A 13,515-nucleotide genomic window follows, 5' to 3' on the forward strand; every position below is an offset into this window, starting at 1 on the left:
CCTGGGAGTGTACTTGGACGACAAACTGGACTGGACCAAAAACTCATCAGCATTGTACAGGAAGGCTCAGAGCCGGATGTACTTCCTGAGGAGACTCAGGTCCTTCAACGTCTGCAGCACCATGCTGCGGATGTTTTATGAGTCTGTAGTGGCCAGTGTCATCTTTTATGCTGTGGTCTGCTGGGGCAGCAACATGAAGGTGGCAGACACTAACAGACTAAACAAACTGATTAGGAGGGCTGGCTCTGTTCTGGGGATGGAGCTGGACCCTCTACATGTTGTTGCTGAAAGGAGGATGCTGTCCAAACTCCTCTCAATCTTGGACAATCCCTCCCACCCACTGCACAGTGTGTTGGTTGGACAGAGGAGCACGTTCAGCCAAAGATTTATTAACATTAAATGTTCCACAGAGCGCCACAGGAGATCCTTTCTACCTGTGGCAATCAATCTGTACAATTCCTCCCCCCTCTGTAAGGTGTGGGGGAAGTGATACTGTCATAACCTTGCTGTGCATATATTGACCCAATTTCATTTATCTATTTACATATTCTGTATATATATTGAGTTTTTCGGTATTGATGTTATTGTGTATTTATGTTTGTGTATTTATGTTGGTGTTGGATCTTTCCTGGTTGTGGTTCCTTTTCTTTCTGTTTGTTTTGAGAACAATGGTAATGAGGCAAAACAATTTCCCTCTGGGATCAATAAAGTTTTTTGAATCTTGAATCTTGAATCTTGAATAAGTGCTCCACAGAGCACCACAGGAGGTCCTTTCTACCTGTGGCCATAAATCTTTACAATTCCTCCCCCCTCTGTAAGGGGTGGGGGAACATTGTTTACACCAGAGATCAGCTGATCGCGCTCTCCCAACACTCACTGGGAGAAGGGCCCCTGATCCCTGTGGAGCTAAGACGGAGAAGGTGCTGGGGATGCAGAGCCAGACTCAAAAAGAAAGAGTGGAAGAGAAGGTTTAAACCTTCTCTACCTTCTGTGGTCACAGGAAATGTGAGGTCCCTGGTGAATAAGATGGACGAGCTTGGTGCGCTGACTTCAAGCCAGCGGGAATATCGTGAGTGCAGCATCATGTGTTTTACTGAGACCTGGCTGCAGGAACATATTCCGGACTCCAACTGCACCATCAGCGGCTTCAGGACTGTGCGGGCAGACAGATACTGCAGGAGTAGCGGTAAGAGGAGAGTAGGTGGGATTGCAGTGCATAACAGGTGGTGTAACCCCGGACATGTTACTGTAAAGGAATGTCTCTGTAGCCTGGACATTCAACTCTTAGCTGCAAGTCTGCGTCCATATTATCTACCGAGGGAGTTTACCTGTGTTATTGTCATTACGACTTACATTCCCCCGTCAGCCGCTCCTAAAGTAGTGTGTGACGTCATTAACTCAGTCACTGCTAACTTACAGAACCAGCATCCAAACGCCTTAATAATAACAGGAGATTTTAACCACATGTCTCTGGACAACTCTCCCCACTTTTTACCAGTTTGCCAACTGCTCCACCAGAGACAATAAGACCCTAGATTTACTGTATGCAAACGTGAAGGATGCATACACCTCCATTGCTCTTCCTCCCTTAGGCAGATCTGACCACAATCTGGTGCTCCTCACCCCGTCTACACTTCTATTGTTCAGAAGCAGACAGTGACCACGAGAACTGTAAGGAAGTGGTCTCAGGAAGCTCCTGAGAGCTTCAGGGCAAGGGGTGGAGTGAAACCAGTCTTAAAACATAAATTTGTGACCTCTAACTAATTATCTTCAGAGTGAAGAAGCCACTTGGATGGGTAGCGAAACGTTTCAACTAACTTAATTCCAGTTGCCATGACTCAACTTTCAGATAACTTCACCTGGACGACTGAGAATCTTCACCGACATATTGCTGCACACTTTGGGGCAGAAACCCTCAAGTTGGTGCGGGAATATGAAAGGACAGCCAGAAAAGTAGCAGACTACAGGAACCATCTTCCAGCTTCAACCTCAGATGCAGACAGCAGAACCTCTTGCCGGTCAGGCCTACGCCTGCATTCTTCAGTAAGAAGCCATAGAGTAGCCAAGATCCTTCAGGGAGCACAGAAACATCTGCTTGATGAACGAATAAGACTGACACACTACACCACAGACACTTTAGAACACAGATCCGACAACCTCCACAAGAAATTATGTGATGCTCTTCCTAAGCCAGCAATGGAGGCAGTCGTGGAGTTTGTACAGAAAGCACAGATGGCCTTAACTATGCAATCACCCCAAAACAGGGTCCTGTTGTAGACTTCATTACAGCGACTGAATCCGCCATCCGAAACAACAACCTACCACTGGCAGAAGCAGAAGAACTTCGACTTAAAGACTCCAACCTCACCAACGATGAGAGAACTGCGCTGACATCACTCAGCAGGGATGAAACGATTACCATCCTTCCTGCGGACAAAGGAAGATGCACTGTCATCCTGAATACTGCAGATTATCATGGTAAGGTGATTTTGCTTCTGGAGGACAAGCACACAAGAAAAAACTGAAAAGAGACCCCACCAGCAACTACAACAAGAAGGTAACAGACTGCCTGAAACATCTGGAACTGGAAAATGCCATTGATAGGGCAACCTATTACAGGTTGTATCCTGGGGAAGCCACTACTTGCCTCTATGGCCTTCCCAAGATACACAAGGAAGGAGCCCTTCTCAGACCAATAGTCAGCAGTATTAACTCGGTCACACACAACATTGCCAAATTCCTGGCCACAGTATTAGCTCCACTAGTTGGACACACTGACCACCACATCCACAACTCAGAGGACTTTACGGCAAAGGTCAGGGACCTGGAACTGGATACTAGTGAAACCATGGTATCCTTTGATGTCACATCTCTCTTCACCAGCATCCCCACTACGGACGCATTAACATCTGTGAAGAGAAGACTGGAAGAAGACAACTCCCTCAGCACCAGAACCAACCTCAGTCCCGACCAGATCTGTTTGCTCCTGGACCTGTGTCTCAACACCACATACTTCACGTATAGAGGGGACTTCTACAAACAGAGACACGGCTGTACCATGGGTTCCCCCAGTGTCACCCATTGTAGCAAACCTATAAATGGAAGAGGTGGAGAAGAAAGCTATCAACTCTTTCCCAGGGACGACACCAACCCACTGGTTCAGATATGTGGATGACACCTGGGTGAAGATCAAGATCCAGGAGGTACAGTCTTTCACAGACCACATAAACTCAGTGTACACCAACATCAGTTTCACTAGAGAGGACACCAAAGATAACTGTTTGGCCTTCCTGGACTGTGCGGTCATCATTGGGAAAGGCGGAAGACTGGAAATAGAGGTTTAAAAGAAACCCACCCACACGGACCAGTACCTGTTGTTCGACTCGCATCATCCATTACAACACAAAATAGGAGTCATCGGGACATTGAACCATAGAGCTCAAAACATCCCCACCTCCATAGAAGCACAAAAGGAGGAAAACACACATTTGAAGACAGCGCTCCGGACCTGTGGATATCCCAAGTGGGCCTTCAAAAAGGCAGCAACCTGTTCCACGAAAAGAACAAGGGAACAGTCAGAGTCCCACGTCCTACGCAAAAACCTGGTCATACCTTACATGGCTGGGGTTTCAGAGAAGCTTAAAAGGATTTTCAGAATACACAACATACCTGTCTACTTCAAACTCACCAACACACTTAGACAGAAACTTGTACATCCCAAAGACCGGACTCCAAAACACAAGATGAACTATATAGTGTATGCGGTCCAATGCAGTGAAGAATGTTCTGAAATATACATTGGAGAAACCAAACAGCTGCTACACAGGAGGATGGTACAGCACAGGAGGAGTAACACCTCAGGTCCTGAATCAGCTGTGTACCTTTATCTTAAGGACAAAGGACACTCATTTAAGGACTGTGACGTTCAAATATTGGACAAAGAGGACAAGTGGTTTAAGAGAGGGGTGAGGGAAGCCTTGCATGTGCAAATCAACACTCCCTCTCTCAACAGAGGTGGAAGACTTAGACACAACCTGTCTTCTATTTATCATGCTGCCATTTCATCTATCCCGAAAAAGGCCAGAACCAGTTCACACCTTCACCAGGTTGGACACACTTAACGACCCATTTAGGTGTTAAGAGGGGGTTGGCAGAGGTTTGACCATTACATCCTTCACATCTCCCCCATCTTTTGTTCCACCTAACGAGCCTATTCAGGGCAAGGGGTGGAGTGAAACCAGTCTTGGAGCATAAATTTGTGGCCTCTAACCAACTATCTTCAGACTGAAGAAGCTACATGGATGAAAGCAAACAGCACTGCGAGGATCACGTTCTTTGATTTCTCCAGTGCCTTTATCATCCAGCCTGTCCTGCTGAAAGAGAAGCTCCTGAAGATGCATGTAGACTCCTCCACAGCCTCTTGGATCACTGACTACCTGACAGACAGACCAGTTTGTACGACTGCAGTGATGAGAGTCTGAGCGGATGGTCAGCAGCACAGAAGCACCTCAGGGGACTGTTCTCTCAGTCCTGCCATCTACAGAAGTTCTCAGATGACTCTGCAGTGGTTGGGCGTATCAGCGGTGGGGAGGAGACGGTGCAGGGGTCTGGTGGACAGTTTTGTGAAGTGGTGTGGGAACAACCATCTGACCGGAGTCAGGAGTTTGACAGGAAAAAGAATTAGGATAAAGAGGTGAAGACAGGTCAAGGGTTAGGATCAAGGGAAACGGGTAGGTTAGAACTAGAATTTAGAACTAGAACTAGTTTTTTTGTATAGCCCCATTCCACAACAGAAGTAATCTCAAGGCACTTTGTAAGGTCTTAAACCCCACACTGTACAGTATAATTATACAAAAAATGATGTAGAAAACCCAAAAATCCCATTTGAGCAATTAGGCAACAGTGGAGAAGAAAAACTCCTTTTAGAGGAAGAAACCTCCAGCAGAACCAGGCTCATAGTGGGCGGCCATCTGCCTCGACTGGTTGGGGTGAGTGGAAAGAGGAGAGAGAAAAGAACAGCAGGCAACATAAACAACAAGCAGCAAGAACATTGGGCAGATGAACTGGATTCTACAGATATACAGCTCCAGGCCAAAGATACCTGCAGAAAAGTACAGAGAGAGGGAGACAGAGAGGAGGAAACAACTACAGGAGAGAGAAGATGCAAAGTTAATGACATGCAATGGTGCCATTTGAATTGATATAGGAGAAAGGAGAGGAGCTCAGTGTATCAATAGGAGGTTCCCCCAGCAGACTAACCTATATCAGCATAACTAAGATCAGAGTCACCTGATCCATCTCTAACTATATGCTTTATAAAAAAGGAAAGTTTTAAGTCTAGTCTTAAATGTGGAGAGGGTGTCTGCCTCCTAAACCTGAATTGGGAGCTGGTTACACAGGAGAGGGGCTAAAGGCTCTGCCTCCCATTCTACATTTGGAAACTCTAGGAACCACAAGTAAACCTGCAGCCTGAGAACGTAGAGTTCTGCTTGGAAAATATGGAGCTATGAATTCTGGATTTTACAAGGAGCCAATGAAGAGAAGCTATCGTATGAGACATAGGATCTCTTGCTAAGTCCAGTCAGAACTCTGGCGGCAGAAATTTGGATTAACTGGATGCTTTTAAGGAGTTATTGGGACATCCTATTAATAATGAATTAAATAGTCCAGTCTGGAAGTAACAAGTCTAGTTTAGTCTAGACTAGTTTTTCAGCATCACTTTGGGACAGGATGCTCCTAATTTTAACAATGTTTCTCAGGTGAAAAAAAGAGATTACAGTATTACTTGAGGTCAATACCAAGTCATTAAGGGTGAGAATGTGATTAGACATAATGCCTGAGATTTTTAGGCCCAAACAATGACCTTTGAGAAGGAATTTCCTTCTCGTTATTTTGTTTGATATCCAGGCCTTTGTCTTGCATGTTTTGCATGGTTGAAGTTTGACTAATTGATTAGTTTCTTCTAGTTTCATAGACAAGTGTTACAAAACGGACGGACAGGACTAACGGGGACCAAACGGGTGCAAACAAAAAGTATATTTATTAACAAAAAGGGCAGGGGACACAAGGAACTAACCAACGCCAACAAAGTAACAACTGAAAGGAACACGGTCGACAAAAACAAAGTGATAAACAAAAGCGCTGCCGTAATGCAGCAAAAGACGAGCCAATCAACCAACAAAAAATACAAAGTACGAACATAAAACACTGTGGAAACACAGGCGAAAACTCAAACTAAAACTCTACCGACAACAGACAAAGTACCAACAAAAAACCTCGCACTAAGGCGGACATGAAACTAACAAACTAAATGTACAAAGTGACAAACCAAAATCACTTTCGCAAGGCAGGCAAAAAGGAACAAACATACAAAACTAACAGGACAAAGTATCAACTAAAAATGCTGCATAAACGCAGACCAAACAAATCAAACCTACAAACCAAAAACAGACAGGTGCCTCACAGACAAACAAACGAACTGACCAGATTTAGGAGGAGTAGTGTGCAGCATGAAAGACATGAACGAACGAACTAACCAAAAATGAACATGAGCAAACAAACGAACTAACCAGCGATGAGTGAGTGTCAATGGGCATGAATCATGAATGAAGCAGAGGTGAGTGATGTGTGAAAGTCAATGTGAAAGACACGAACGAAAGACACGAACGAACGAACGAACGAACGAACGAAAGACACGAACGAACGAACGAACGAACGAACGAACGAACGAACAGCATGTATGATGTCAGGGTGACAAACCAGCAATGAACTGAGGACTGAGGGGTGCTTATAAGGCAGAGGGAGTGCACAGGTGAACTGAGTCAGTAATTAGTCCGGGGAGTTCAGTGGAAAGCGGAGGAAGTCCATATATGGTTGTGTTGCAGGAGGGTGAGTCATAGAACAAACAAAACCAAACCAAAAAACAGGGGCAGAGGGAGGAACTGTAACAGACAAGTATAGCTGGGTATCATAGTGTTTCCTAATAATATTGCATAAGGGTGACATATATAGATTGAAAAGAATCGGTCCAAGCACAGAACCCTGTGGAACTCCATAGCTAACTTTGCTGTGCATGGAAGACTCATCATTAACATGTACAAACTGTAATCTGACAGATGTGATTTAAACCACTCTAGTGCTGTTCTTTGGATCCCAATGACATGTCCCAGTCTGTGAAATAAAATGTTGTGATCTACAGCGTGGAATGCAGCACTAAGATCTAACAAGACAAATATAGGGAGTAGTCCATTGTCTGATGCTAATAGATCATTGGTGACCTTTACCAGTGCTGTTTCTGTACTATGATGTAAGAGAATGTCATAACTACTTTATGTCCGATTTATTTAATTATGATTGATGAACCTAAGGTCACCATGGACTTACTTTCCCAGGGATCCCCCCCCCTTACATTAAGGGTATAATGATGTCACTGTAATGGAGTCTAGACGACCTTTCACTACTTCTAGATGACCTTTTAATGACTTCCAGACATCCGCCAGACCCATCTAAGACCAGGATAATATACAAAGGCATTACTCAGAAATTCAAGAATAAACACAGGTGTCTGGTAATCCATGAGAATGGTGCCACACACACACACACACACACACACAAGTATCCTGCATTCCGCCCGCCAAAATTTCACCAGTCCATAAAAGTTGGAAGTTTGGTCAAAGCTTCAAAAATCGGAACTCAGTTCTGTTCAAGCGTCTGACATAGAAGCAGCCGTCTGCTCGAGTCTAACGAGACTGGTCCATGCTGCGCAGAGCTGACTTTGGAAAAACTGTAAGTTTGTTTAATTATTGTTAAGTCTAAATGTACGGCTTAATTAATGTATTAAATAATAAATATATAATGATGTCATTAGTTAGTGGGATACGAACCTGAGCTCGCCACTTAAAAAGTCTGACGCTTAACCGCTATGCCAAACGTCCACTGACCATTTGAGTTAGGAGCGAGTTAATCAATAATTTATATTGTCTGATGAAAACATTTAAAAAGTTTTATCCTTAATTTGAGTACAAATTCTAGCTAACATTGTTCTACAATTTTGTGACGATGCACACATTCTTTTATTTTTTAGCAATCAGCGGCGCTGTGCTTGACTTCAAATAAAGAAAAAAAAACCTCAGAGTCTACAACGCTGTGTGTAAAAAAATAACATACGCTGTAAGTCCTCTCAGTCAATTTTAAGAAATCACAAACTAAAAAATCTTGGTCATAAAACTGATGCATTGTGTATGATTTTAGGGTCGGATCCCCATGTATTATGTTCGGCGCTTTATTTTGAAGAAAAGAAGCCTTTATTTTCTTCAGTTCAGCTTCCTTCCTCCCCCGTTGGATGACGGTCGAAGGATGAGTCCGGTGTCTGCAAACAGGATCATGTGATGTAAGCCTGCGTCTTCATTGATTCCCTCACATTTCCATAATGAAAAAAAAGTGAGAGTGTCATCAGATCCTAAACTCTAGACTGTTCATCTACTCTAGGTTCTCCTGGTGTGTAGCTCGGGTTACACACAACTGAAAAAACTGTCATGAGTGTGTCATGGATGTATAATTCAGCAATGTTTATGTTACAATATTGATTTAATGTATAGAATGAAGGCATTATGTTTGGTTGTGGGCAAAGAAATCTGTTGTTAGCTGTTTCATGTGTTTTATGTTACCGTTGCTTATGTGGGTTGAATAGTCAAGAGAATGAAGCTTAATAATCTGAGAGAATATTTGGCTCGAGTTATCAGCGCTCTATCGCAGCCAACGCCGCCTCAGCGTACTGACGAACAACCTAACAACCTGAACCTTCACACTAGCAACGATGATGATGATGTGACCCCTCATAATCTCAGTCAAATAGATGCTCTATTAGAACAACTCGCTGTCTGTAGCTCTCAATCAGAGTTAGCTTCTGAGCAAAACGATTATCAAGCCTTGTTTGATGAGATAAACACTCTTACTTTGGACAATAGTGTTGAATCTCAACCTTTAACCCCTGCTCTGCAACATAGCCAACCCAATCCTTGTCCATTTGATCATGATGATATATTAAATCAGATTCTAAACATAAGTCATCAGCCAGAAAACTCGGCGTCTCAGCCGAATCACATTAGCGATGATAACATTTCACAAAACCTTGATTGATGAGATAAAAGCTTTGTCAAGCGCAAGCTCAATTGGTCCTGCGACAGCTCCGAGACCTGCCACACAAACCGAGCCTCCTTTAGTCGAACTTGACGAAACAATAAATCAAATACTAAATATTTCTAGACAGATTCAAAAAAATGCAACAGAGCGGAGTAACGCTCCTGAAAATTTAGGGTGTCATCCACCCCCAGGAGACAGGAGGAGTCATTGCTTCAACAAACTCCGGTAACCAACTTTCAACAAGTAGTTGTATTCCTCAAGCCTCATGGGTTTCTAATCCGCCTCCATCCACCACTTGTAGTCAGCCTTCAACCAGCAGGTGTACCCAGCCTACCACGTCGCGTAGTGACAAAGTGAACCCTGAAGATGGCGCTCATGACCCTCCAATTCAAAATAGTTTTGCTGAGGGTGGCGGTGGTGGTAGCATCCTTGTGCTATCTCAATAATATTGAGATTAGACGGCCATTAAACCTCCGGCGTAGCGGAAGTACAGGTGATTTTGTAGCTGCGTATGTTCACATTATGGACGCTGTCCATCAGTTGGTTGATAAAATCCAGGCCCATGCCTCCGGTAATGACGATGTTATTCAGCTGGAGTTACGTGGTGATTTATTGCAAAACAACGCCGCAGCCATTGTATCTACGGCTGACGGTATTGATCTGAGATTATTTCAAGAGGTGCTCGATCACATCGCTCAATCCAATCAGTCTGTTTTGAGTGATGATAGTTTAGAAATAGTCGGCCAGCTTGTACGTAATGAGAGAGGTGGGGGTAAAAGGAGGGCTGACAAAACTCTGAACTGTGAGATTCTAAGCAAGAAGCGCAAGTGTTTGTACATCGTGAATAATCTAACCAATCAGCTGTGCTTTGCCATCAATCTAGCGCATCTCCTCAACCCTGGGTGCAGTGATGACGATGCTGTGAAATTTGGTAGAATTATTCAGGAGCAAAGCGGTCTAACAGATCAGACCCCTGTCTCCTTTTCGCACATTGTTAAATTTGAAACGGTTGTGAAGAGTAAAATAGTTGTGTTTTACAGAAACCACGGAAGTGGGCCTATGTCGAAATTTGAAACGCAGACCCCGCGGAGTGCAAAAACTCTATTTTTATTCTTATTCCAGGGTCACTATTATGGGATCAGAGATGTCGGGATGTTTCTTGGTGTGAAGTACTTTTGCACATTTTGTCATACGGGTTGCGCCTCTGAAGCCTACCACCTCTGCCCCGCCCACTGTGGGGTATGTCTTGACCAAGCCTGCAACACAAAGCCAAAGCATCTTAGCCGATGTGAGGATTGTGGACGTATGTGTCAATCGCTCTACTGTATGGAGAAACACAGAGAGAAAAAATGGCGACCTAAAGCTGGGAAATATGCAAGTCAATGCGATATACATAAATATTGTCCCGATTGTAGACTTCCCTATTACAATGCGTTATCGCACCAGCTTCAAAGACATAGATGCCCGGCGTTTATTTGCAATATCTGCAAGAAGGAGTCTGACGACATAGATACACAAGAAACTCATAAATGTTACATTCAACCTCTAGAGGTGTTTGAGAAAAAGAAAAAGAAAAACAATAAAAGTAATAAAAAGCAAAAGTCTACACCCAATGTCAAAAGTAACAAAGCCAAAACCGGTAAAGGTTAGTGATGATGATGAAGACGAGGACGACGATGATGATGACTATGATGATGAAGATAGTGATGATGATGATGAGGAAAAGTTAAGAGTTATCTACTATGATTTTGAGACATTTCCCACAGCCACCGGCGTCCACGTACCGTTTTATGTCTCGGCTATAAGCGATCATGGTACTGAGTGGTGTTTTGAAGGAGTTGAATGCTCCAAAAAATGTATTCGGTTTTTCAGGAGACCAGAGTTCAGTAAAATGGTTTTTGTGGCTCATAATTCTCGGGGGTTTGACGGCTACATCATTATCAGAGCTCTGGTTGAATTAGGTGTTGACCCAGATGTAGTGATGCAAGGTGCCAAAATTGTATTAATCTGTGAAAATCACTATGATCAGAGATTCATTGATTCAGCCTCCTTCCTTCCCTTTCCTCTGGCGCAGCTGCCCAAATGTTTGGGCTTCGAGGATAAGGAGAAAGGCCATTTCCCTCATCGTTTCAGCTCGGCTGAAAACCTGAATTATGTGGGTCCCTATCCAGCGCCGGAATTTTACGGCATAGATCAGATGACTCCAAAAAAGAGGGACGAGTTTCTCTGTTGGTACAATTCGGTCTGTCACGGTACATTTGACTTTCAGAAAGAGGCCATTCATTCTTAGGAAGGCGTGCCGCTTATTTCGAGATAGCTATATAAGCGAGACGACTGTGGATCCGTTTTTCTCCGCTACGATTGCTGCAGCTTGCATGAATGTCTTCCGCAAAAATCATCTTCGGCCAGATACTGTCGCTATTCCGTGCCCGGAAAATTACCGGCGGCAATGCAAACGATATTCCGACGCTGCCATCCAGTGGCTGGAATACACCATGCTTCAGAAAAACATTTTCATTCAGCATGCCCTGAACCGAGGCAAGAAGCAGTTTGGTCATTTCTATGTCGACGGTTACGCCGTGGTTGATGGTGTTGACACTGTTTTTGAGTTTCTAGGATGTTTTTACCACGGATGTGCGCAGTGTTTCAAGCCCACAGACAGAAATCCTCTGACGGGGGAGAGCTTTGAATGTGCATACAGGCATACTGAGGAACGTCTCAGGTTGTTGGAGAGTGAGTTTGGTGTAAAACTTGTTATCTGGGAGCATCAATGGAACAGGATGAAAAAAACTGACACGGGTGTGTGTAACTTTCTCAAAGAATACCACGCCCCCCAACCCCTGATCCCGCGAGACGCATTGTACGGCGGCCGTACGTGTCCAACGTGCCTGCGCTATTCCGTCGCTGACGACGAGAAGTGTTTTTACGTGGATTTTACATCGTTGTATCCCGATGTCCTTTGTAGGTTTCCGTATCCGATCGGCCATCCTGAAATTATCGTTAGAGACTTTCAGGACCCGAGTCCCTATTTTGGGCTCATTCAAGCTAAAGTCTACACGCCGAGATGGTTGTTTCACCCTGTGTTACCGTACAGGACATCTCGCGGTAAGTTGGTCTTCACGCTCTGCCGCACATGCGGAGGAGAATTATCAGACAGGGTCTTGTAGCCATAGCGACGAAGAGCGAGCTCTGATTGGTGTGTGGGTTTCTCCTGAAATTAACAAGGCTGTTGCTAAGGGATACCGTGTTGAATTGAAAGAGGTGTGGCATTTCCCTAGAGTAAGTAACACATTATTTACAGGGTATATTAAGGGGTTCCTTAAAGGGAAACAGGAGGCTAGCGGTTATCCACCTGAGGCTGTTGATGCAGCAAGCAGAAAGAGCTATGTAAGGGATTATGCCAAGAGACAAGGAATCAAATTAGATCCAGCTAAAATCACCCTCAATCCGGCTAAAAGACAGGTTGCAAAACTCTGCCTTAACAGCCTGTGGGGTAAGTTTGCACAGCGTAGCAACATGACACAGACTGAGATAATAAATAACCCCCAAGACTTCCTCACAGCCATGTTCTCAGGGGAATTCAGGATAAATTACTTTACCTTTGTCACCGGTAAAGTGGCTATTGTACAGAAATGTTACAGTGATAAATGTGTAGCACCGCCTAATAAAACAGATAACATCTTTATAGCTGCATTCACAACAGGTTATGCACGTATCAGACTGTATGAATATCTGGATGAGCTACAGGATCGAGCCCTTTATTATGATACAGATACCATAATTTACGTAAGTAAAGCAGATGAGAATGTTCTCCCCTTAGGCAATCTGCTCCGGGAGCTCACGGATGAACTGTCAGGCGACACCATTAAAGAGTATGTGGCCGCTGGACCTAAAAGTTATGGCTATCAGACAAGAAGTGGTAAAGTGTGTCTGCGTGTGAAAGGGATCACTGAGTGCTGTGAGTCAATTAATTTTGACAGTGTCAAGGATCTGGTTGAAGGGTACATAGCTGACTCGTCAGAGGAGCGTTTCCTTAAAGCGCAACAGCACAAGATTCAGCACAGCACAGATTTCAGCTGAAAAACTCCTCGATTGAAAAAAAGTTTCGGGTGGTTTTTGATAAACGCCGTCTGCTGCCTGGTGGTAAGAGCGTTCCATTCGGATACTAAAAGACAAACTATTATGGATTTTAGACTGAAGGCTCCATTCTCTTGCTTGATTGTAGGCCCTAGCGGGTCAGGTAAAACTGTTTTTGTTAAAAATGTATTGGAGAATTGTAATTATGTAATGGATGTTGTACATGACAATATTGTATGGATTTACACTTGTTTTAAACCTCTGTATTGTGAATTGCAAAAATTGTGTATAAAAATC

At 43.9% G+C, this 13,515-nt stretch overlaps 1 pseudogene; it reads left to right on the forward strand.

The window, feature by feature from the left end:
• The first annotated feature begins 1,026 nt into the window (after positions 1-1,026).
• LOC113157757 lies at positions 1,027-13,221 on the forward strand (annotated as a pseudogene).
• Positions 13,222-13,515: the final 294 nt, after the last annotated feature.

This window comes from Anabas testudineus, chromosome 18 (assembly GCF_900324465.2).
Source record: "Anabas testudineus chromosome 18, fAnaTes1.2, whole genome shotgun sequence".
Lineage (NCBI taxonomy): Eukaryota > Metazoa > Chordata > Actinopteri > Anabantiformes > Anabantidae > Anabas > Anabas testudineus.